General features: G+C 45.4%; 1 long non-coding RNA gene across 2 annotated transcripts in view; it reads left to right on the top strand.

The window, feature by feature from the left end:
• Positions 1 to 17,423, top strand: part of LOC135173432 (uncharacterized) — a 42,986-nt gene extending 25,563 nt beyond the window's left edge. Inside the window, exon 3 of one of the 2 annotated variants that reach the window (XR_010301326.1) lies at positions 17,363 to 17,423. This is a non-coding gene — a long non-coding RNA (uncharacterized LOC135173432). Of the gene's footprint in view, positions 1 to 5,749; positions 6,135 to 17,362 lie in introns of those variants that run through there. The other variant, XR_010301316.1, reaches the window with a different exon arrangement.
• The last annotated feature ends 6,434 nt before the right edge of the window (positions 17,424 to 23,857 follow it).

Genomic DNA, 23,857 nt, shown 5'->3' with positions numbered 1-23,857 from the left:
CCAGACTGCCTGGAAACTGTTGCCCAACATGACATCCAGCTCCTTTGCTGTATGAGTGGCTTTTCTCACCTCCACCTGCCAGCCTGCTCTCAGATGACCTTTCAGTTTGGCTGTTTGCCTAGAAGCCTTGGTGGGAAGCCAACCAGTGGGTGAGCCAAGCAGCTGTCTTCCAGGTGGGACTGGTATAAGCTCCTTGGATGGTTTCCTAAGAAACCAGCTGTCTGGAAAGGAGTCATTCTATTTTGCAGGAAAGCAAGCCTACCACACAAAATGAAATGCCAATCAGCTCTAGGTTTTCACCATCTACAAGTAGATATAATTTTTCTGATCATTTAATACACATGCAGGAAGAAAACAACCAAGAAAAAATGTTTTCTTTCATGTGGGAAGCATGAAATGGTAAAGCATGCAGAAAAGCTTCATCAAGAAGGGAAAGTGTCTTCAATTGTGATCCCTCAGCACAAGCTGTAAGGTGTCCTGATCTAGGGAGGTTATTCTTCCCCTGTACTCAACACTGCTCAGGCCACACCTTGAGTGCTGTGTCCAGTTCTGGGCTCCTCAACTCAAGAGAGATGTTGAGATACTGGAATGTGTCCAGAGAAGGGCAACAAAGCTGGTGAGGGGCCTGGAGCACAGCCCTGTGAGGAGAGGCTGAGGGAGCGGGGGGTGTTCAGCCTGGAGAAGAGGAGGCTCAGGGGTGACCTCATTACTCTCTACAACTACCTGAAGGGAGGCTGTAGCCAGGTGGGGTTGGGCTCTTCTGCCAGGCAACCAGCAATAGAACAAGGGGACACAGACTCAAGTTGTGCCAAGACAGGTCTAGGCTGGATGTTAGGAGGAAGTTGTTGGCAGAGAGAGTGATTGGCATTGGAATGGGCTGCCCAGGGAGGTGGTGGAGTCACCATCCCTGGAGGTGTTGAAGCAAAGCCTGGATGAGGCACTTAGTGCCATGGTCTAGTTGACTGGCTAGGGCTGGGTGGTAAGTTGGACTGGATGATCTTGGAAGTCTCTTCCAACCTCTTTGATTCTATGATTTTATGATATTCTATGGCAGGGGGTTTAGAACTAGATGATTTCTGTGGTCCCTTCCAACCCTGACTGATTCTATGATTCTATGTCAGATCTAGAGGGCCACAACCCTGTCATTTGACCTGAAGTGTTTGTGGGTTTTTTCACACATCTCTTCACATTTTATCTAAAAAAAGAGAGCTGACATTGAAATAATCTGGAGAGCAGCCCTGAGGAGAGGGACTTGGGGGTGCTGGTGGACAAGAAGCTCAACATGAGCCAGCAGTGTGCACTTGCAGCCCAGAAAGCCAACCAGAGCCTGGGCTGCATCAGGAGAAGTGTGGCCAGCAGGTTGAGGGAGGAGATTCTCCCCCTCTACTGTGCTCTGGTGAGACCTCACTTGGAGTACTGCATCCAGTTCTGGAGCTTCCATTACAAGAAGGATGTGGAGATGCTGGAGCATGTTCAGAGAAGGGCCACGAGGATGCTCAGAGGGCTGCAGCAGCTCTGCTATGAGGACAGACTGAAAGAATTGTGGCTGTTGAGTTTGGAGAAGAGGAGGCTGTGAGGTGACCTTCTTGTGGCCTTGCAGTATCTGAAGGGAACCTACAAAAAAGCTGTGGAGGGACTTTTCAGGCTGTGAGGAAGTGACAGGACTGGGGGAATGGAGCAAAGCTAAGATGGGGAGGTTCAGGCTGGATGTGAGGAGGAAGTTGTTCAGCATGCAAGTGGTGAGAGGCTGGAATGGGTTCCCAGAGAGGTGGTTGAGGCCCCATGGCTGGAGGTGTTTAAGGCCAGCCTGATCTAGGGTAGGGTGTCCCTGGGTATGGCAGGGGGGGTTGGAACTGGCTGATCCTTGTGGTCCCTTCCAACCCTGCCTGATTCTATGATTCTATGATCTCTTTTATCTCCTTAACCCACTGGCAGGGAATGTAAAGGAATACTGGATTTCTATAAGTAGCAATTTTTGATTACAGCTGAAAGAACAGTTGCAACAAACAGGAGTCAGCTGTTTTGCCCATAGCTAGTTTTACCTGTAATTTCCTTTTGGAAAACTTGAATAAATCCTGAATAGTTTCAGTTTGATTATACATGCTGCTCAAAGTCTTCTGGAACCAGTTCAAACATGCAGCTCTGCTGTTTCTAATCCAAATACATACTCATGTAATTTATAAGGGAAGAAAAACATCATTCAGTGCCTTTTGGAGGATATGGAATGGCAAAAAGTAAAGTGATCTGCTGGGTGGACAGCACAGCAATAGCCTCTGCGCTGGTAAACTGGGAGTTATGACTGCAAAACCCATCCAGAAGAATCTCTGTACAGTGTCCTGGCAGAGAGCAGAGCTCTGAGGCTTACCTGAGCAAAGCTGTTGTGTTTTACTTTGTTCTGTTTGATGGGGAGAAAAAAAAATCCAGACTCCAGAGAGTCAGCTCAACATTTTTGTTTACTGGCTGAACATTGAGATGAAAGATTTCCCTGCTGTGCAGTCATCTCTTATTGCAAGACCAATCTAGAAGACAAGAATAAAATAAAGGGCAAAGCAAATGGCCCAGATGAGAGGTGATAGGGGAAGACAAATACCAAAAAAGTAATAACAATGATGGTGCCAGAACTGGAATGAAGAATGAAAGAGCAGCTGAGCATAAATGAGAGAACAAAGAAAATGGGATAATGGAAAAGAGATCACGATTGGAAGAAAGACAAATACTGGGATGTATTGGAAATTCTGCCCAAGTGATGCTTAAACTCACACCATTGTTTTGGAGAGCAGCTGTGTAATACTCTTAGGCCAGGCACTGACAAACTTGTTAGTGCTGTAGCTACCAGTGTGAGTTGTTCTGCAGAGATAAATGGAGCCAAATCAGCCTCAAGGTGCAGTTAGTGGCATTTTTGTCCTTTGGGAAAAGATCATCATCTTACATTTGTCTGGTGCCTGGTTTAATTCTTAGATCTGCAACCAAATGTCTGCACAACACTGGGTGGATGACATGAGCCATGTCTGTATGTTGAGGCCAAAAAGAAGTTGTCTTAGGCATGCTAAGCACTGTAGTTGGCTTTCTTTCCCTCTGTGTTTCTTCTTTCTGTGGCTGTAGACCATATTGTGAGGATTCCAACTTAGGAATTGTGATGGTTTGGGTGTTACCCGTGCCCCCTCTTGTGAAAATCACCCAGACTAGACTCATCTGAGGTGGAAATTAAGAAATGAAGCTTTATATTTACAGCTTAGCACAACATACAAGCAGGTATTTACAATATTTACAGCTACAGACAGAAATATACAAGTTAGAAAAAGTATTACAGAAACACAGCAGCCCTCCCAGAAACCAGAGTCCCCAGGAGGGGCTCCCAACCACCTTTCCACCTTCTTCCCACCTCTCTACCTTATCCCAGACTTTGCCTTACATGCAAGGTGGATTTGGATGATTGGCCAGAGCAGTTAGGAAGCAGAAGGATTAGTTACACAGAAAACAGGTTAGGGAGAGAAGTGCAGGCAGCCAGAGCCAGAGAGCAACTCAGTTATCTATGTTTTGTGTTCTTGTTTTTATCCATCTCTGCAAGCCTATGAGTGGTGTTGAAACAAAGCCTGGATGAGGCACTTTGTGCCATGATCTGGTTGCTTGGCTAGGGCTGGGTGCTAGGTTGGACTGGATGATCTTGGAGGTCTATTCCAACCTGCTTGATTCTATGATTTTATGATTCTATGAGTGAAGCAGACATCACCATTGTTTCCTTTTCACAGCCTATAATCTATAATCTAATTTCTTTCACTAAAATATCCTAGTTAGCCTCGAACTAGCACAGGAATACACAACTCAGGTTCCCTATCAGCATAGAGTATCATGTCTATAACACTGGAAATATGGCACTTTTCTCCATTCCACTGCTAAGAACTATAGAGATCAGCTTGTGCCCACTTTTGAATGTGGATGTCCATTTAAACAGTAGGAATGGAAGAAGAGAACAAATGATCCAAGTCTGAGAGTATGGCTACAGCTTGGGGCTATGGTTAAAACCTCCACTTATTAGTGTTTTGGTGTCTCAGTTTCTCTTTTGCTGAGCTATTGGGAAGAACTGGAGCCAGGCCCTCTGCAGTAAGACTTGCAGGAACAACTTTCCCTCACTTTTGAAGCAGGACAAAAAGTGAAAATAGATATTTGTCTAGTGGTGTGTTGGCTTGAACATCAAGAACATCCTGCAAGGAAGAGCTAAACTGCTGGTTTAGCCAGTCTTGCCCAGTCTGTCTCAGGTTTTTGTCTTGCCCATTTATTTGATGAAACCATGCTTCAACCTCCTTCTCCCTTTGGAGATTCTAAACCTTAGTGAATTTCATCACAGTCACTCTTGCTGGTTCCATGCTGAATGCAGCCAGTTTTTCTGTTACTGTGAAGCTAAGGTTTGTTAGTCATCCACAAGTTACGTGCCCAGTATGCAGCATGGAGTTTTGGTTGGATAACAGAATCATATCTGCAGTATTCTACTTAGCAGTATCCCAATTTTGTTAGATCATAGAATCACAGAATCAACCAGGTTGGAAGAGACTTCCAAGATCATCCAGTCCAACCTAGCACCCAGCCCTATCCAGTTAACCAGACCATGGCACTAAGTGCCTCAGCCAGACTTTGCTTGAACACATCCAGGGACAGCAACTCCACCACCTCCCTGGGCAGCCCATTCCAATGCCAATCACTCTCTCTGCCAACAACTTCCTCCTAACATACAGCCTAGACCTGTCCTGGCACAACTTGAGACTGTGTCCCCTTGTTCTATTGCTGGTTGCCTGGGAGAAGAGTCCAGTCCCCACCTGGCTACAGCCTCCCTTCAGGTAGTTGTAGACAGCAATGAGGTCTGCCCTGAGCCTCCTCCAGGCCAAACACCCCCAGCTCCCTCAGCCTCTCCTCACTGGGCTGTGCTCCAGGCCCCTCACCAGCTTTACCACCCTTGTCTGGACACGTTCCAGCACCTCAACATCTCTCTTGGAATTGAGGAGCTCAGAACTGGACACAGCACTCAAGGTGTGGCCTGACCAGTGCTGACTCCAGGGGAAGAATAACCTCCCTTGTCCTACTGGCCACACTGTTCCTAGAATAGAATAGAATCAACATAGAATCAATGCTGATGAATAGTGGACATCATTAAATCAAATTGCATTAAGAATTGAACAGTTCTGCTTGCACACAAATTCAGTGTTGTTTGTTGTCAAGGTGAGGTCAGGGAAACAAGGGGTCACAGCTTCTCAGGCCACACTTGGAGGTTATAAATCAAAGCCTACTCAAATGGCTTGTTTCATCTAAGTTGTATTTATTACTGTGTCACAGTGGCACACCAAAAAGGTCTCTGGGGTACCAGTGCCAAGTTTATCCTGCTAATTATCAGCCTGTGGAGTTCTGCTACATTTGCTATATGACAAATAACAGCTAAGAGATGTCAATACTGGATTGAAAAGAGAAGGTTTTGTCACATACTCTCTGTTCTGTTCTCAGTCCTGTCACTAAACCAGGAAGAACATAAATAACTCCAAATAAGTATAAATAAACTGAGTAGCATGATCTCTACGCTTCGTCCTGCTTTTGAGCTGTTACTTCTCTCAGCACATTTACTTTAGAAAGCAGAATCTCGAGATATCTGCTGGTGAGATGGGGTGTAGCATCTTCTGCTTGACACATGTCTGATCTATCAAACATGACAAAAAGCTAAAGACAAGCACATTCAAGTTTTTGTTGGTTTCTTTTTTCTTTTCAGGTCAGTCACTCCAAGACTGTTCCTGAGCACTTTGCCTGTTTGCACAGTGTGTTGTGTGAACATGAACAGAGACACTGGCAGGGAGATCCACAGGTCCTCTGTGGGGAATATATTCCCCATGCTTGTAAAAGAGGAAAGAATAACTGAAGAAAACACTCTAATGTTGGATCTTGTTGAATAGGAATCACATCTCTCTGCCTAAATTTGCTATAAATGTGTAGTTTTGTAGATCTGCCCCAAGCTTTTAAAGGGGTTCTGTTTCTCTCAAGAGTTTCAAGGTGTAAATGCTAAAACCACCAAAGCAAGGCAGTGTTACAGAATGTATTGTCTGTGCTTGCATTTGTCCAGTGAGCTTGCATTAAATACACTGGGTCCCTGTAGCATCCTGAAGGATGGAGAGGCACTTAATAATGAAGCCTAAGCATGGCCAGCAGAACAAGGGAGTTTATTCTTCCCCTGTACTCAGCACTGCTCAGGTCACACATTGAGTGCTGTGTCCAGTTCTGGGCTCCTCAGTTCAAGAGAGATGTTGAGGTACTGGAATGTGTCCAGAGAAGGGCGATGAAGCTGGTGAGAGGCCTGGAACACAAACCCTGTGAGGAGAGGCTGATGGAGCTGGGGGTGTGCAGCCTGGAGAAGAGGAGGCTCAGGGGTGATCTCATTGCTGTCTACAACTACCTGAAGGAAAGTTGTAGCCAGGTCTAAAGTCAAGTAAAGACTGGATCATGCACTTAGTGCCATGGTCTAGTTGAATGGACAGGGCTGGGTACTAGGTTGCACTGGATGATCTTGAAGGTCTCTTCCCAACCTGGTTGATGCTATGATTGTATGAGTGCTATTGTATCTGTACAAAGAGTCCTCATGAGATTTCTTCCAGGAGATGTCCCAGTTTCTGTAAGCTGAAAAATATTACAGTTAGCTGGGAGGAAGAGACCTAAATTGAGTCCATACTGATACCAGTATTTTAAGCATGATGTGAGAAATATGTACTGAAGTAAGACTGGTGTTAGGATCATTGTTCTTACACAAGGGTGTGGACTGAATTCCTTCAGTCTGAGTCTACTGTTTCCCCTCTAAAAGGATAGAGATAACCTTTCAACATTGGAGTCTGCACCTGAGCACTGGGGTGGAAATTCACTCAGGCAGAGGATTTAGTTAAAGCTGGACTTGCCTGATCCTGGGTGAATACCCTGACTCCTGATTAAACACCTTTTGGGCTGAGTTCTAATTTTGAAAAGACATTCTGCTTATGTTTGTGCTTGGTCTGGCAGTTGTGCAGTGAGTGGGCAAGCTAAAGCAGTCTGTGCAGAGAAAGGCCAAACCAGGGATTTGGACAGCACAGTGATTGAAGTCCTGATATGCTCAGCATAGTGAGCATGGGTAGTTCAGGAGTGGATGTTTCCAGAGAATGCCCAGAAGGAAACCTGAGATATATGAACTTTTTTAGAACTTCAGTGGTTAGCTGACAGCCAAGCAGTGTGTTTGGGGATCATCCTTCTGGACATCTTTTGTGAGCTAGGTGGAGTAACTGCAAGGCTATGTCCCATCATCCAGTCAACGCAGACGTATCAAACCCGAATTGCCTTTGAGAGTCATTGTTCAGGCTATTCATCTTGGACTTCTGAGGGCCTCCACTGGGAATGTCAACAATGCTGAATACAAGAGGTCAGTGATTGATCAAAGCCAGGCAGTGCAGATGGGCTCACATCAGATCTGCCAGATAGATCTGTCTTAGAGGGCACTAAACAGAGTGGTCCAAAACAGAGCCGTGGAGTGAGATGAAGTGGTGCAGAGAATAAAGTTTGAATGTTCAATCTTTTTCTCTGGTTCTTTTTACTTAAGGGGTGGGAATGTACCCTCAGGGAAACACACTTGGAAATGTTTGTGATCACGTAGACCAGCAGTCACAGAAATATATGCACTAATAGAGTCTCTTGGCCTCAGAAACAGGGTGGCTTCGTGCAAACTGCCTCTCAGAAATGAGCTCTTGGTGTCTCAGCAGGCAAACTGTTCAGCAGCTGTTTGGGAGACTGAGAGTTAGAATTGGAAAAAGAATATTTCAGGAATGTTTGGACATTTTTTGTGATACTGAGGATTGTATTCTAGTGCCTAGACTGTCTCCTGGACAGATGTTTATGGTCTTCATATTGACTTACTGACTAATGAGTCTATGCAGTTGCTCTGCATCACAGTTTGGGGTCTGACTGGATCTTATCCTCATAACAGGACACAGGTTTGCTTTTCTTACTCTTTTGCATTCTTGAGAGCATAAAGATTGCCTTCAGGAGGTACACTACACAAAACACCATATCCGGCACTGTAGTTGTCCAAGGAATTGGGTTGGTGAGCTCTGTGGAGTACCTTCTTGCAGAATGAAGTCAATGCAAGGGGAAGGAGGACTTTGAACAGAAGGACTTGGGGGCTCTGGCCAGCCTGATTTCAGATAGGGTGTCCCTGCCCATGGCAGGGGACTTGGAACTAGATGATCCTCGTGGTCCCTTCCAACCCTGACTGATTCTATGATTCTATGACTTTCCCATTTAAGTTTCTTTGCAATGCACATACTATTTAGGACACAGCTTGCAAAAAAAATTGCTAAAACCTGGGTTCAATGATGTGTTGACACCTGTGGCTTGGACAGATTCACTCTGATATGGGTCAAGAACTGGCTGGAGGGCTGGGTCCAGAGAGTGGTGGTAAATGGTGCCACATCCAGTTGGCAGCTGTCACTAGTGCTGTCCCCGGAGATAAGTGCTATGCCCAGTCCTGTTCAATATCTTTAGTGATGATCTGGACTAGGAGATTGAGACCAGCATTAGTAAGTTTGGTTTGCAGATAACACTAAGCTGAGAGCAGGTGTTGATCTGTTGGAGGGTAAAAGAGCCCTGCTGAAGGACCTTGCCAGGGTGGATGGGTGGGCAGAGGCCAATGGGATGAGATTGAACAAGGCCAAGTGCAGGGTTCTATTCTTTGGAAACAACAACCCCAAGCAGCACTACAGGCTGGGGACAGAGTGGCTGGAGAGCAGCCAGGCAGAGAGGGACCTGGGGGTACTGTTAGAGAGTAGCTGCATATGAGCCAGCAGTGTGCCCAGGTGGCCAAGAGAGCCAATGGCATCCTGGCCTGCATCAGGAACAGTGTGGCCAGTAGAACAAGGGAGGTTATTCTTTCCCTGTCCTCAGCACTGGTCAGGGCACACCTTGAGTGCTGTGTCCAGTTCTGGGCCCCTCAATTCAAGAGAGATGTTGAGATATTGGAACATGTCCAGAGAGGGACAATGAAGCTGTTGAGGGGCCTGGAACACAGCCCTGTGAGGAGCGGCTGAGACAATTGGGAGTGTTTAGCCTGGAGCAGAGGATGCTCAGGGGGGACCTCATTGCTGTCTACAACTACCTGAAGGGAGGCTGTAGCCAGGTGGGGTTGATCTCTTCTGCCAGGCAACCAGCAATGCAGTCTCAAGTTGTGCCGGGGGAGGTCTGGGCTGGATGTTAGGAGGAAGTTGTTGGCAGAGAGAGTGATTGGCATTGGAATGGGCTGCCCAGGGAGGTGGTGGAGTCACCGTGCCTGGAGGTGTCCAAGAAAAGCCTGGCTGAGGCACTTAGTGCCATGTTCTAGTTGACTGGCTAGGGCTGGGTGCTAGGTTGGACTGATGATCTTGGAGGTCTCTTCCAATCTAGTTTATTCTATGATTCTGTGAACTGGAGCCACTTAACTCTCCAGGTAGGTAGCCCAGAACATCAGGGCTACGCTGGTCTGAAGCACAAGGCGGAGCAGAATACGTTGTCCAAGCCAAGAGCAGTGAGGCAGAGGCATGTTGCCTGAGCAGGGCAGAACGTAGAGCAGAGCAGCACACACTGAGGCAGAGCAGTGAGGCACAGGCAGCAGCTCCATGAGGCAGCAGCAGCACAACTGTTTGCAGCTTAGCTCAATTTGTTTTACTTGCTGGAATATTATCACTCTTGGCCACAGATTCACCCATCTGAATGGTGTGTGCAAAGCTGACCATATTAGGTGACCCCAGGGCTTGCTCTCCCTTTTTTGGGCAAGACATCAACAAGTACCTAAACAGCTGTGGGTTACCTGTTTATCACTTTGTGAGGGGACACAATGGCCCAAGCCTTTGTTTTCCTCCTGCCCTTGCTTCCCCCCTAAGCAGAAAGGTGAGGCAAGCCAGGACATCTAAGAGGCCTATTAGCCTTGCAGGACAGCAAGGTCCCATGCTCTACATTGTGTATGTGCAAAAAGCTGAGGTGGTCCTTGTCTATCAGCTTTTCAACTGTAAACAGAAACAAAAGTAAGAGAAAGAAAATTTCTGTATTCTCTCTCTGTAGAGAGAGGCTTTTGCCTGCAGCAGAGAGGAAGCCAGCCCAGGTTATGAATCCAGTCCTTCACCCCAGGACTACACTTCTAGCCTCTGTCTATGCATGAGTCTCATTTCCATATTTCATCACATTAATGATTGTTTCCCACAGCTGCATGCTGATTATCCTGCCAGTTAAACAGAAAATCCAGGTTTATATCATCTGCAAAGCAATTAAACCACCTACACTCCTGACAATAGATTGTTGTATTTACATTGCCATTCTGATATCCAGCTGCACCTGGATCAAATAAAACCCTGTTTAAATTGAATGACAAAATTTCCTTAAGACCTAGGAGACTATTACTAGGGACTTCAAATGAGTCGATGTGCTTCTCTAATTCTGTAAGAGGAAACTGCTTTCCAAAGCTTTCCTGTCATTTTTTCACTCATTTAGAAGGGCAAAACTGGAAAAAGAATAAATTACAGGTGAACACTAATTAGACTGAAGCAGCAGGGCTGTGTAAATTACAAAGGAGGTGATTTTTGCTGAGTTAGAGATTGATTCCTTTTGCAATCAAATTCCATTTTCAGTACAACTTCTTTTTAAAGTGAATTAGGCAGAGAGGAGAAAAAGCGTCTGGGGTGCAGTACTCACTGTTGCTGATTCTTATAAGGTGGCTGTCTAGAATGACAGGACTCAGAGCAAAGGAGAAAAAGTAACACAAAGAGGTGGGTCAGAGGTTCTCACTACCAATTAATTTTGCATTCAGAAAACAACAGAGATGGTTAAACTTCATGGTAGATTGGAACAGTTTGAAAATAGGATCAGAGAATCATAGAATCAGCCAGGTTGGAAGAGACCTTCAAGATCATCCAGTCCAACCTAGCACCCAGCTGTGTCCAATCAACCAGACCATGGCACTAAGTGCCTCATCCAGTCTTTTCTTGAACACCTCCAGGCACGGTGACTCCACCACCTCCCTGGGCAGCCCATTCCAATGCCAATCACTCTCTCTGCCAACAACTTCCTCCTAACATCAAGCCTGTACTTCCCGCAGAACAGCTTGAGACTGTGTCCCCTTGTTCTGTTGCTGGTTGCCTGGCAGAAGAGACCAACCCCCACCTGGCTCCAGCCTCCCTTCAGGTAGTTGTAGACAGCAATGAGGTCACCCCTGAACCTCCTCTTCTCCAGGCTAAACACCCTCAGCTCCCTCAGCCTCTCCTCACAGGGCTGTGCTCCAGGTCCCTCAACAGCTTTGTCACCCTTCTCTGGACACATTCCAGCACCTCAACATCTCTCTTGAATTGAGGAGGCCAGAATTGGACATAGCACTCAAGCTGTGGCCTGGCCAGTGCTGAGGACAGGGGAAGAATAACCTCCCTTGTCCTACTGGCCACACTGTTCCTGATGCAGGCCAGGATGCCATTGGCTCTCTTGGCCACCTGGACACACTTCTGGCTCATGTTCAGCTACTCTTTACCAGTTCTCCCAGGTTCTCTTTCTCCAGCCACTCTGTCCCCAGCCTGTAGTGCTGCTTGGGGTTGTTGTGGCCAAAGTGTAGAACCCTGCACTTGGCCTTGTTAAATCTCATCCCATTGGCCTCTACCCACCCATCCAGCCTGTCTAGGTCCCTCTGCAGGGCTCTTCTACCCTCCAACAAATCAACACCTGCTCCTAGCTTGGTGTCATCTGCAAACTTAGTGATGCTGAACTCAATCTTCTGCTCCAGATCATCGATAGAAATATTGAACAGGACTTGTCCCATCACTGATCTTTGGGAAACACCACTAGTGACTGGCTGACAGAAATGAAACCTGTTTCCTCTCATCCTGTCACTAGTTGGGAGAAACAGCATCCTCATTATAACCTCCTTTCAGGTAGTTGTAGAGAGCAATAAGATCTCCCCTTAGCCTTCTCTTCTCCAGACTAAATAACCTCAGTTCTCTCAGCTGCTCCTTGTATGTCATGCTCTCCAAACCCCTCACCAGTCTCATTGTTCTTCTCTGGACATGCTTGAGGACCTCAATGTCTTTCCTACAGTGTGGTGGCCAGGACTGAACACAGCACTCAAGCTGTGACCTCATCAGGGCTGAGTACAGGGGCGCAATCACTTCCCTGATCCTGTTGGACAGACTGTTTTGATGCAGGCTGCTGACCTTCTGGGCCACCTGGGCACATTGCTGGTTCATGTTCAACCAGCCATCCCCTAGCACCCCCAGATCCTTTTGCACCTGGTTGCTTTCCAGCCACCCTTTCCCAAGGCTGTACCAGTGTTGGGACCAAAGTACAGGACCTGGCACTTTGTCTTGTTAGACCTCATTCCACTGACCTCAACCTATCGATTTATCCTGTCCAGATCCCTCTGCCTTCCCATCTTTGAGCAGATCAACACTCCTACTCAATTTAGTGTCATCTACAAACTTGCTGATACTTCATTCTAAGTGCTAGAAGTTTCCAGAGTGGAAGCTCTCATGACAGAGGACACAGCAATTCAGATTTTCTCTCCAAGAAAATCTACCTCTTTTGCTATTTACAAGTCACAACAGCACAGGTGTGCCAATTTCATGCATTTAGTAACTCCAGATTCTCAGGAGCAAGCTTCATTAACATCTGCTCCTCTTCCTCATCCTTTCTTTTCCTGCCAGACTTTTCCAGTAAGTGAACACTACTGTCAAGCTGTCAAGGTAGGATCAGTTTGTTCTCTAACAGCCAAGCATTATTGAGTACACATCTAACCATGCAAAACTGAGCACTGACATGTGGCTCCCATTTACAAGACCTCACCAATATGTATCATTTTTTTTCTGAAGTTGGAAGGGACCTTTTGCACTCATCTTGCCCAACGTGCCAGGGTCATCTAGAGCAGGTTGTACAGGACTATGTGGATGTATCTATATCCTATGGCAAGGCCTCTTGTGCCTCAACAGAGCCACCAACAGCAAACTTGTATAACCAAGACTGGTTATACTCACTCCCTCTTTCCACTGTGGTATCTCCTCCATTGCTGCATACGTGTGGGAAGAAATCTTGTCATCCATCATTCCAGGAATATTTACCAGGACTGAATCTGCAATTAAACCAGGAAAGAAAGAAATGCCTGTCAAAACAAGATTTGAATATGATAATCTAGCTGCAGTGCTCTTTACGTGATGGACTACCTTGTCTTTGTTTAGCTGAACAGCTTCTACATACAAGACAACAGACCTCTCAGTTGCATTGCTTGGACCAGATTGCCTGTAAGGGAAATTGGGGTAAATGAATTTGCTTTCTTGGCTTTTTGGTACCTAAGTAAGTAAATGCAAATTTTCAGTTGTGCAGTTCCACCAAAACATGCACTTATGCAGCTTAGGTGGTTTTTGTTCCCTCTTTTGTCAGCTCCACTGCCATAATAATAAGCTGCAGCCACATCTATACTAGTAAATTAAATAATGCCAGAGTATGCTGTGCCCTGGAACTCAGTTTTTGCTGCTGTAGTGAGTATTGTCCCTGGCATGCTTTTGGTTGGATGCATTTAGTGTTCTGTCAAATGCCTCCCAAGCCAAGTTGGGAAGGTGTCAGTAATGGTTCCCAGCAGGCAGTGTGAATATGGACATGCTGCCTGGAGGCTGAGAGAGGAAGGATAAAAAGTGTCCTGTGCCATTTGGCTTCAATATTATTGAATGGTTCTCCCAATACTTTGTTCACTGGTACAGACACAGTCTGTAAGTGCTGCCAGCTAATGGAGAACTACCACTGAATTGTGTGTCAAAGAACTGATCTTCTGGTGCTGAAAGGCATGATGTCAGATCATTCAGCTACAAGGCATAAGTACAACGACATAGGGCTGATACTTACCTATCTAGCCAGGTACAATGCTTACAAAAGATCTGTTTCAGATGCACACTTTGTTATCATCTGAGTGTACCTGCTATGGTTTATCTGTATGGAATGTACATGAGCACCAGGCTGGACACACAGTGGGCTTCTTATGCTTACAGATCATAACTTGATTGTAAAATATATACATAGAATCATAGAATCATAGAACAGTTTAGATTGGAAGAGACCTCAAGGATCATTCAGTTCCAACCCCCTGCCATAGGCAGGGACACCTCCCTCTCAAAAAAGGTTGCTCAAGGCCTCATCCAACCTGGTCTTGAACACCTCCAGGAGGGGATCAGCCACAACCTCCTGGGGAAACCTGTTCCAGTGTTTCACCACCCTCACTGGAAAGAACTTCTTCCTAACATCTAGTTTAAATGTCCCCTCTTCAAGTTTAAACTCATTACCCCTTGCCCTGTCTTTACATCTACTGCTGTCATTACATCCTGTCATTATTTCTACTGCTTCTTGCACTTAGACCCTTACATGCAGTAATGTGAGCTACAGTAGTGATTTGCATGTTTATGGTGGACAAGCCTGGCATTTCTGAGTGCTCACCAATCTGCATCAAATGTACTAAGTCATTACCTTTCAGGCTGCCAAAATTTTGAGTCTGTAGAAGACAGATGGGGAAAGAGTACTAACAGTATCTTTGAAATGACATGGCAGATTCACTTGCTTGATCCAGCATTTTTATCTAAAAGCCTCACAGAATTGTCCAGCAAAATGATAGTGATTTGGCAGCAAGAGCATAGAATCAGAGAATCAACCAATTGGAAGAGACCTCCAAGATCATCCAGTCCAACCTAGCACCCAGCCCTAGCCAATCAACTAGACCATGGCACTAAGTGCCTCATCCAAGCTTTTCTTCAACACCTCCAGGGACAGCAACTCCACCACCTCCCTGGGCAGCCCATTCCAATGCCAATCACTCTCTCTGTGAAAAGCTTCCTCCTAACATCCAGCCTATACTTCCCCCTGGACAACTTGAGACTGTGTCCCCTTGCTCTGTTGCTAGTTTCCTGGGAGAAGAGACCAATCCCCACCTGGCTACAGCCTCCCTTCTGGTAGTTGTAGACAGCAATGAGCTCTGCCCTGAGCCTCCTCTTCTGCAGGCTGCACACCCCCAGCTCCCTCAGCCTCCCCTCACAGGGCTGTGCTCCAGGTCCCTCACCAGGTCTGTCACCCTTCTCTGGACACGTTTCAATATCTCAACATCTCTCTTGAACTGAGGAGCCCAGAACTGGACACAGCACTCAAGCTGTGGCCTGAACAGTGTTGAGTACAGGGAAAGAATAACCTCCCTTGTCTTACTGGCCACACTGTTCCTGATGCAGGCCAGGATGCCATTGGCTCTCTTGGCCACCTGGGCACACTGCTGGCTCATGTTCAAACTGGCTAGGGCTGGGTGCTAGGTTGGACTGGATGATCTTGGAGGTCTCTTCCAACCTGGTTGATTCTATGATTCTACTATCTACCAGTACCCCCAGATCCCTTTCTTCCTGGCTGAGAGAAGAGACTGAAGTATTTGGTAGCTGTAGATGTGAATGGACACTTCCCTGTAGGTTAACAAGCACCCAATTACATAAGGCTTTGCCATTGTGGAATGGAATTACTTTAAAAAAAACAAACCCAAACAACAATTGTGGGATTGACAGTGGTCTTTAATGCAGTCTAAAAAAGTGATGTGATTAACTTGGTAATTTATTCAGACTGGGGGAAATAGAAGCCACCAAACTTCATCTCAACAGGTTTTAATGTCGCATCCTATTTCAGAACAGCATCAGACTTCAGAAGTGAAAGTGACATGGGGATGTCCAGAATACAGTATAAACCAGCTGAATGTTTTTCCACCACTGCAGGCTCTCATCATCTCTTAAAAATATTCATCAGTACTTAAGGACTCCCTCTCTGCCCTGTGACTCCCAAGGCATGGGAGCCAAATTCATTTACAAAAATGCTGAAGTCTCCAAAATTAATGATGTCATTACTATTCAATAACAGTCTGCTGCTGGACAGAGAACCATGTAATGAATAGAGGTCTTTTATCCCATTCAGCCTAGCCCTTTAAATACTTGACTAGCTCTTCTGGCTGCCGTGTAAGTGCGTGCAGGCTGTATCCAAAAGGAGTGTATGAGTAAATCATATTGAGATCAGCTGCTTCTAAGTAAAACCAATCCTTCTCTCAACTGCTTACCTGGGCCTTAGAATTAAAACATGAGTTTAAATGCTTTGTCCAGTTGAAATTGCCTGGTCCCTGTGGGCACTAGGAGTCCTTTACCATCCCTCCCCACCTCCACTGGGCACCCAGATCATGGCCAAAGACTCTGTTTCAGTCCCTGGCTCAGTGATGCTGCAGGATGCTGGTCTGCAGCCCTGCCACAGCTCTGCCCTGACTGGCCCCAAGCCATGAGTTGATGCCATAACCTGTCCTCATCCCAGCCTCATCTCCAGATCCCTGTAGAGGAAAAAAGAGATGAAAATATCTCCTCCTGTAGCTAGGTGGGGGTTGGTCTCTTCTCTCAGGCAACCAGCAACAGAACAAGGGGACACAGTCTCAAGTTGTCCAGGGGGAGGTCTAGGCTGGATGTTAGGATGGAGTTCTTGCCAGGGAGAGTGATTGGCATTGGAATGGGCTGCCCAGGGAGGTGATGGAGTCACCGTCCCTAGAGGAGTTGAAGAAAAGCCTGGCTGAGGCACTTAGTGCCATGGCCTAGTTGACTGGCTAGGGCTGGGTGCTAGGTTGGACTGGATGATGTTGGAGGTCTCTTCCAACCTGGTTGATTCTATGATTCTATGAAAAATTCCAGCAGAACTTTCAAAGTGACTCTAGAAAATTACCAACTGTCTAACCCATTCATATGGGAGCTTCATAGCTCTTCTCAATTTTTAATTCAATGTACTTGAAGTAGGGTTGTTTTTTTCTAAAGGCCAGAGTGATTTACACCTCTTTCTAATTAGATGTAGCAATAAGAATAATGCTTCACATTACACTGGAATGTTCTTTTAAACTTTGTCATGTAATGAAAAGAAAACCCCTTAGTAGATATGGTGATTGGTATCTTAATTCAATTGCTACTTGACTTGTGGGCTACTTTTTGATTTGCTCAAATAAATGACTGAGTTGTCTGGGACATAATTGTCTTCTGTTAGGGCTTTCTGTGAATGTATTTTTAATTTCAAAGTGGTTCAGTTTCAGTGCTGTGTCTATTCAGGCACTTTTTTCTTTTTCTAGTAGCATTAGTGCCAATAATGTTAACTGGGTAATAGTGCTGAATAAATCATACATCCAACTATATACAAGGTTTTAATCTCCAGAGTTCTTCCTGTACTTTCAGTCTCCTAAGTCTTCATTTTAAAAGGGAGATTGTGTATTATTTATCCATATTTTCCAGATCCAGAACAGGGCATGGAAGTGAAATGTTGCATTTTCTCATTCCATTTCTAGCTGTCTCCAGGCAGATGCTTGTGAATCCCCCATTACAAGAAGGATGTGGAGGTGCTGGAGTGTGTCCAGAGAAGGGCCAGGAGGGCGCTCAGAGGGCTGGAGCACCTCTACTATGAGGACAGACTGAAAGAGTTGGGGATGTTCAGTCTGGAGAAGAGGAGACTCCCAGGTGACCTTCTTGTGGCCTTCCAGGATCTGAAGGGGGCTACAAAAAAGCTGTGGAGGTAATTTTCAGGCTCGCAGCGAGTGACAGGACTGGGGGGAATGGAGCAAAGCTGGAGGTGGGGAGGTTCAGACTGGACGTGAGGAGAAAGTTCTTCACTGTGAGAATGGTGAGAGGCTGGAATGGGTTGCCCAGGGAGGTGGGTGAGGGCCCATGGCTGGAGGTGTTTAAGTCCAGGCTGGATGAGGCTGTGGGCAGCCTGCTCTAGGGTGGGGTGTCCCTGGGCATGGCAGGGGGGGTTGGAACTGGCTGATCCTTGTGTTCCCTTCCAACCCTGATTGATTCTATGGATGTTGGCAGTGACTGTCATTCCTCTGCTGCTCTTCTGCATGCTGAAAACATGGAGAGCTGCTGAAGACCACCAAGCTTTGGTGCTTTGGCTATTCAGGTAAATCAGATGTGTGAGACCAGTCTGTGAGAGCAACCAGCACACAATGATCAATGTTGGTGTGAATACATTACTTCTTCCTCCAAATGGGGGCAACCTGTATATAGGATCAAGATCAGTCTCTACTTTATACTATCATGGGTACCAGAGAAATGTCCTAGCCAACACTAGTTGACCATGGCCAAAACGATGTCATGGACTGTTCGAATAAGATATATAATTATATTCCATTGTCTTTAAGTGTTGTATTTAGAATCATAGAATCACAGAATGGTCTGGGTTAGAAGAGTCTTCCAAAGGTCATCTAGTCCAACACTCTCTGCAGTAAGGAAGGGTATCCTCAACTATATCACGTTGCTCAGAGCCCTGTTGAGCCTGACCTTGAATCACTCCAGAGATGCGGTGACAAAGCTGATGAAGGACCTGCAGCACGGCCCTGTAAGGAGAGTCTGAGGGAGCTGGAGGTGTTTAGCCTGGAGAAGATGAGGCTTGGAGGAGACCTCATTGCTATCTACAACTACCTGAAGGGAGGCTGTAGCCAGGTGGGGATTGGTCTCTTCTCCCAGGAAACCAGCAACAAAACAAGGGAACACAGTCTCAAGTTGTGCCAGAAGAGGTCTAGGCTGGATATTAGGAGGAAGTTGTTGGCAGAGAGAGTGATTGGCATTGGAATGGGCTGCCCAGGGAGGTGGTGGAGTCACCGTCGCTGGAGATGTTTAAGAAAAGCCTGACTGAGGCACTTAGTGCCATGGTCTGGTTGACTGGCTAGGGCTGGGTGCTAGGTTGGACTGGATGATCTTGGAGGTCTCTTCCAATCTGGTTGATTCTGTGATTCTCCGATTCTACAAGTCATGCTATGAGCAACAGAACTGGGCACAGGGACACCTTGAGGGGCTAAGTACTCCTGCAGATTTGCACTTGCTGTTTCTTATCAGATGTTTTCAGTATCCCTCAGAGGATAATCTGAGGGGCTATGTGGTCCATCTGGGAATTTAGCTTCAAAGGCACAACCAAACATTCCCAGCAAGGCACTGGAAAAACAATGAAGTGTGCAATGACCCCAGTCTATGAGGGAGAAAGAGGGAAAGAAAATGGAGCCTGTTTATTTTTCTGCATTTTAAAGCTGAGAGGATTATTTATATTTGATTTTGTTCAGTTGATTGGGTAACTTTTTTGCTTTTCTTTACTTCTGTCTGACTTGGCTGCCTGTGAATGTAAACACTTTTGTCACAGTGATCTGGAATGGTATCTCACTGCAATACATACAAAGATAATGAGACCTTTTTTGCTGGAAGGAATAAATCACAGGGAGCTTGGTTTGCAGGCTACAGATCTCATTGTGTTTGTGTGTGCTATAATGACTCACTTCCATCAAAGGCATCTGACCAAAAAGCTGCTCTTGAAGTATTTCATGCAGCAATGTACTGGACCTCGCTGGGATAGAGTTAACTCTCTTCAGAAGAGATTGGATGCTGCTGTGTTTTAGATCTGTGACCAGAACAATACTGATGGCATACTAATATTCTAGGTATTGCTGAGTGGTGTTTGCTCAGCATCAAGGACTTTGCTGCTTCTCACTGTGTCCCTGCAGTGAACACACAGCAGGCTGTGCAGTGAGTTGAGAGTGTATAGAGCCAGGCAGTTGACCCAGACTAAGGAACTAGATAGTTGCACATATAACATTATGTGCAGCAATAAACATGCAGAACAGGGTGGGTTAGGAAAGTTAGGTTTTGTTTTTCCCTCAGGAGGAGGCTGGGCATTGGTCTGCCTGTGAGATGCGATATGTGATTGCCTTTGTACATCTTGATGAGTTTTCTTTCTCTCTTGGCCCATGTAACATCCACTTACTAAATGTTTTATCTCAACTACCTGCTTTTTCCTCTCTTTTTCTGTGGGTAAGGAGTGAGGGAGCAGCCATATAGTGCTTAGCTGTCTACTACAGCACACAACAAGCAATTAAACAATGCATTTGAGAAAACAGTACAGAGAATGAAATTGCTGAACAGAGTGCACACTTACTCTTGTCTAATCTTGTGCTTTTCTCTGGGCTCAACAAAACAGCTTCTTCTCAAGATACAGGAATTAACTTGTATACTTCTCTGGGGACAGGGAGCTGTGTCTACATTGGAGACGCTGAACAAGCTGGCTTAGGAAGTGGAGCCGTTTAATGATGATGGGATGGAATTTCTCAGCAGGACTAATTAGCCCTGGCAAAGTGCAGTTTCAGTGCAGTGCTTTCAGCATCTTGATACTGTGTGGTTAGCTGTATAAATATCATTCTCCCTGCATCCTGCCTGGCCTTTAGGCAACTTGGTTTTCTAATATCTTCACCCTCCCGGTGAGGGTGAGAGTCCAATTTCCATAATGGCCTCTCATTTCTTTGTGTCAAGGCCTGGTTATGACCTCTTCTTTCCATCTCTGACTTCTTTTTTTCTCCCATTAGTTTCCAGGCAGGTAATTCAGGAAATGTCCCAGTGATGATGGTGTTGCTAATTAGAAGCTGCCTAATGTTTGCAGCATGTAAGTAATGCTGTGCATGACATAGCTTCTTGTGGGGTGAGAAGAGTGAATTATTTTGCTCTCTTGAGAGTCTGACACACCATCACAGAAGTCCACTGCTGAAATTTCTGTCTTGCAGTTGCCTGTCTTTCAGAAGCCTGCATGTATGTATTGGGAAAAAGGGAAACTTTGATGCTAAGTTGAAAACAAGCGCAAGGCTCCACTCCTCATCATCAGAGAAGCACAAGCAGAAATGAAGTACTTCTTTATTCTTGTACTCAGAACTAAGTTATGAGCATTTTACATCACAGAATTAACTTCATCTGAACTTAAGCACCTAAATCATAGAATCAACCAGATTAAAAATTCGATAGTTAAAATGAGTGGATTTCTGTAAAGGCAGTAGTGTTGTTATTTTTACTCTCATTCCTGAGTTTCTTTGAACAAGAATAGAATTAATTATGGTTTTAAGTATTTGATTTGTTACACGATTCTTGATTGCAATTAGATGGAGTTAGATGAGCTGTATATGGCCTACTTTTTCATAGAAATCATAGAATCAACCAGGGTGGAAGAGACCTCCAAGATCAGTCCAACCTGTCACCCAGCCCTGTTCAATCAACTAGACCATGGCACTAAGTGCCTCATCCAGTCTTTACTTGAACATCTTCAAGGATGATGACTCCACCACCTCCACCACCATTGGAATGGGCAGCCCATTCCAATGCCAATCACTCTTTCTGGCAAGAACTTCCTCCTAACATCCAGCCTAGACATCCCCTGGTGCAACTTGAGACTGTGTCCCCTTGTTCTGTTGCTGGTTATGTCAGACAACTAATCTACCTAATTTAATTTTTCTAACACCTTAGGTTTAGGTGAGAAGAATCTCATCTTAAAGGAGATTTACTGTGCAGTTTTGGTTCTTAGTTGCAGCACTTAAAATCATGGAATCATAGAAGCATAGAATTAACCAGGTTGGAAGAGACCTCCAAGCTCATCCTGACCAACTGAGTACCCAGCCCTATCCAGTCAACTAGACCATGGCACTAAGTGCCTCAGACAGTTTTTTCTTGAACACCTCCAGGGATGGTGACTCCACCACCTCCCTGGGCAGTCCATTCCAATGGCAAACACTCCAATTCCAATGGCAAATCACTCTCTCTGGCAAGAACTTCCACTTACCGCACAAGACTGTACATCTAGCTGTAGATGGATATCCATGTGCATATTGAATTCTTAGTCATTGTGATGTGGAGCCAGTGTCAGTGATGTACAGATTTGGGAGACAACCTGTCAGGGCTGATATGCCTCCGGTCCTTGAATGATTGAATCTGTCTCTGCATGACTCACCTGCTAATTTGTAAATTCCTTATTTAAGCACTTTAATAAAAGTAGCCCAATGTATTGATCTCATCTGCAAATATCATTTAAAATGCATTGTTTCTCTGATAGAGTAAGAAGTTTGTTAATTAAAATTATTAAGTAATGTCCTTCCTGGAAGCTGACACTTTCAGTACTTGGGAGATGCTGTGTGTGTGACATAGCTGTTCTAGCTGGATGAGGCTCTGGACAGCCTGATCTAGGCTAGGGTGTCCCTGCCCATGGCAGGGTGATTGGAACTAGATGATCTTTGTGGTCCACTCCAACTCTGACTGATTCTATGATTCTATGATTCTAGACACACAGTCTTACTCAAGCACATTAAATGCACACAAGCATTCAACCCCTTCCTTTTATCATTTTCATTTAAACAAATCAACCTGTGACTGAGGCTGAACGTTTGATTCCTTTGAACATTACAGCAGGCTCAGCCATGTAGTCAAACATGGTGAGACCATTCATTAATTTTGCAGGTTGCTGCAACTGAGTTTTAAAGATCTTTAATCAGCTCCTGTGCTTTGATACTGTGCCCTCTCATGCAAAGAATTTATGCAGTCCTGAAAACCCCTTTCATGCTGTAAAAGGAAACTGCAAAGGTCCTGCTGAAGAATGATTATTTGTTTCTTGGCAGGGGAGTTGGACTGCATGATCTCTGGAGGTCTCTTCCAACGTCTAAGGTTCTGTGATAAACAGCATATAGATCCACAAGTGGGAGATAAAAGAGAACCAAAACATGAGAGATTATTTGACAACAACCTCTTGACTCTGCAGAATGACTAGCAGTAGTCTTCATGGTCTGTGGACATTTCCAGAATAAAAATCATCCAGTCTTTAAGCTCATGTATGAAATAATTGGATACATTGCCTCTGAACACGCCTGCTTCACTGAGTAAAACGTCCACATGACTGTGCAGATCTAGATAGCTACCTCGAGGGCCACATCTCTGAATCATTTCTTCATTGGTCAGCCTGTGCTGCTTGTTGCAAGATCTGAATCATAGAATCACAGAATCAACCAGGTTAGAAGAGACCTCCAAGACCATCCAGTCCAATCTAGAACCCAGCCCTAGCCCATGGCACTAAGTGCCTCAGCCAGGCTTTGCTTGAACACCTCCAGCAACGGTGACTCCACCACCTCCCTGGGCAGCCCATTCCAATGCCAATCACTCTCTCTGCCAACAACTTCCTCCTAACATCCAGCCTAGACCTCTCCTGACACAACTTGAGATTGTGTCCCCTTGTTCTGTTGCTGGTTGTCTGGGAGAAGAGACCAACCCCCACCTGGCTACAGTCTCCCTTTAGGTAGTTGTAGACAGCACTGAGGTCACCCCTGAGCCTCCTCTTCTCCAGGCTGCACACCCCCAGCTCCCTCAGCCACTCCTCATAGGGTTTGTGTTCCAGGCCCTTCACCATCTTTGTCACCCTTCTCTGGACACATTCCAGTATCTCAACATCTCTCCTGAATTGAGGAGCCCAGAACTGGACACAGGACTCAAGGTGTGGCATGCTTCCTGTCCATGAATTAAAGCAAAAAACTAAGATGCTTTCAAATGGTTTCAGTGATTAAGAAACTGAACATGAATTCCTAGAATGATCCTGTGGAGAAAGGTAATCTTTGGATGAATAACTGCAATAGAGAAGGATTTTGGTCCTGGATATAACTTTATAGTAGGTGAAACTCAATGAACAGAAGTGGACAGAAGTACTGATAATGTTATAAAGAATGGAGAAGAACCACAGAAAATACTCAGTTTGAAGAAAAAAGGCTTATAGTGAGAAAGGTTAAGTGGCTCTGTGTGTCAGAATGACAGAAAGATATGATTATGCTATTTAGGAATAAAATATTGAGTAACAATCAATGTTTCATTGCAGCAAAGATGGCTTCATAAAAACCTAGATTGGAATTTGAAGCCAGGCAGATTAAAATGAGAAACTAGGAGGAATATATACACAGACCAGCAATAGAACAAGGGGACACAGTCTCAAGTTGTGCTGGGGGAGG

The sequence above is a fragment of the Pogoniulus pusillus genome, chromosome 3, assembly GCF_015220805.1.
Source record: "Pogoniulus pusillus isolate bPogPus1 chromosome 3, bPogPus1.pri, whole genome shotgun sequence".
Lineage (NCBI taxonomy): Eukaryota > Metazoa > Chordata > Aves > Piciformes > Lybiidae > Pogoniulus > Pogoniulus pusillus.
This window is presented reverse-complemented; position numbering and strand designations above follow the sequence as displayed.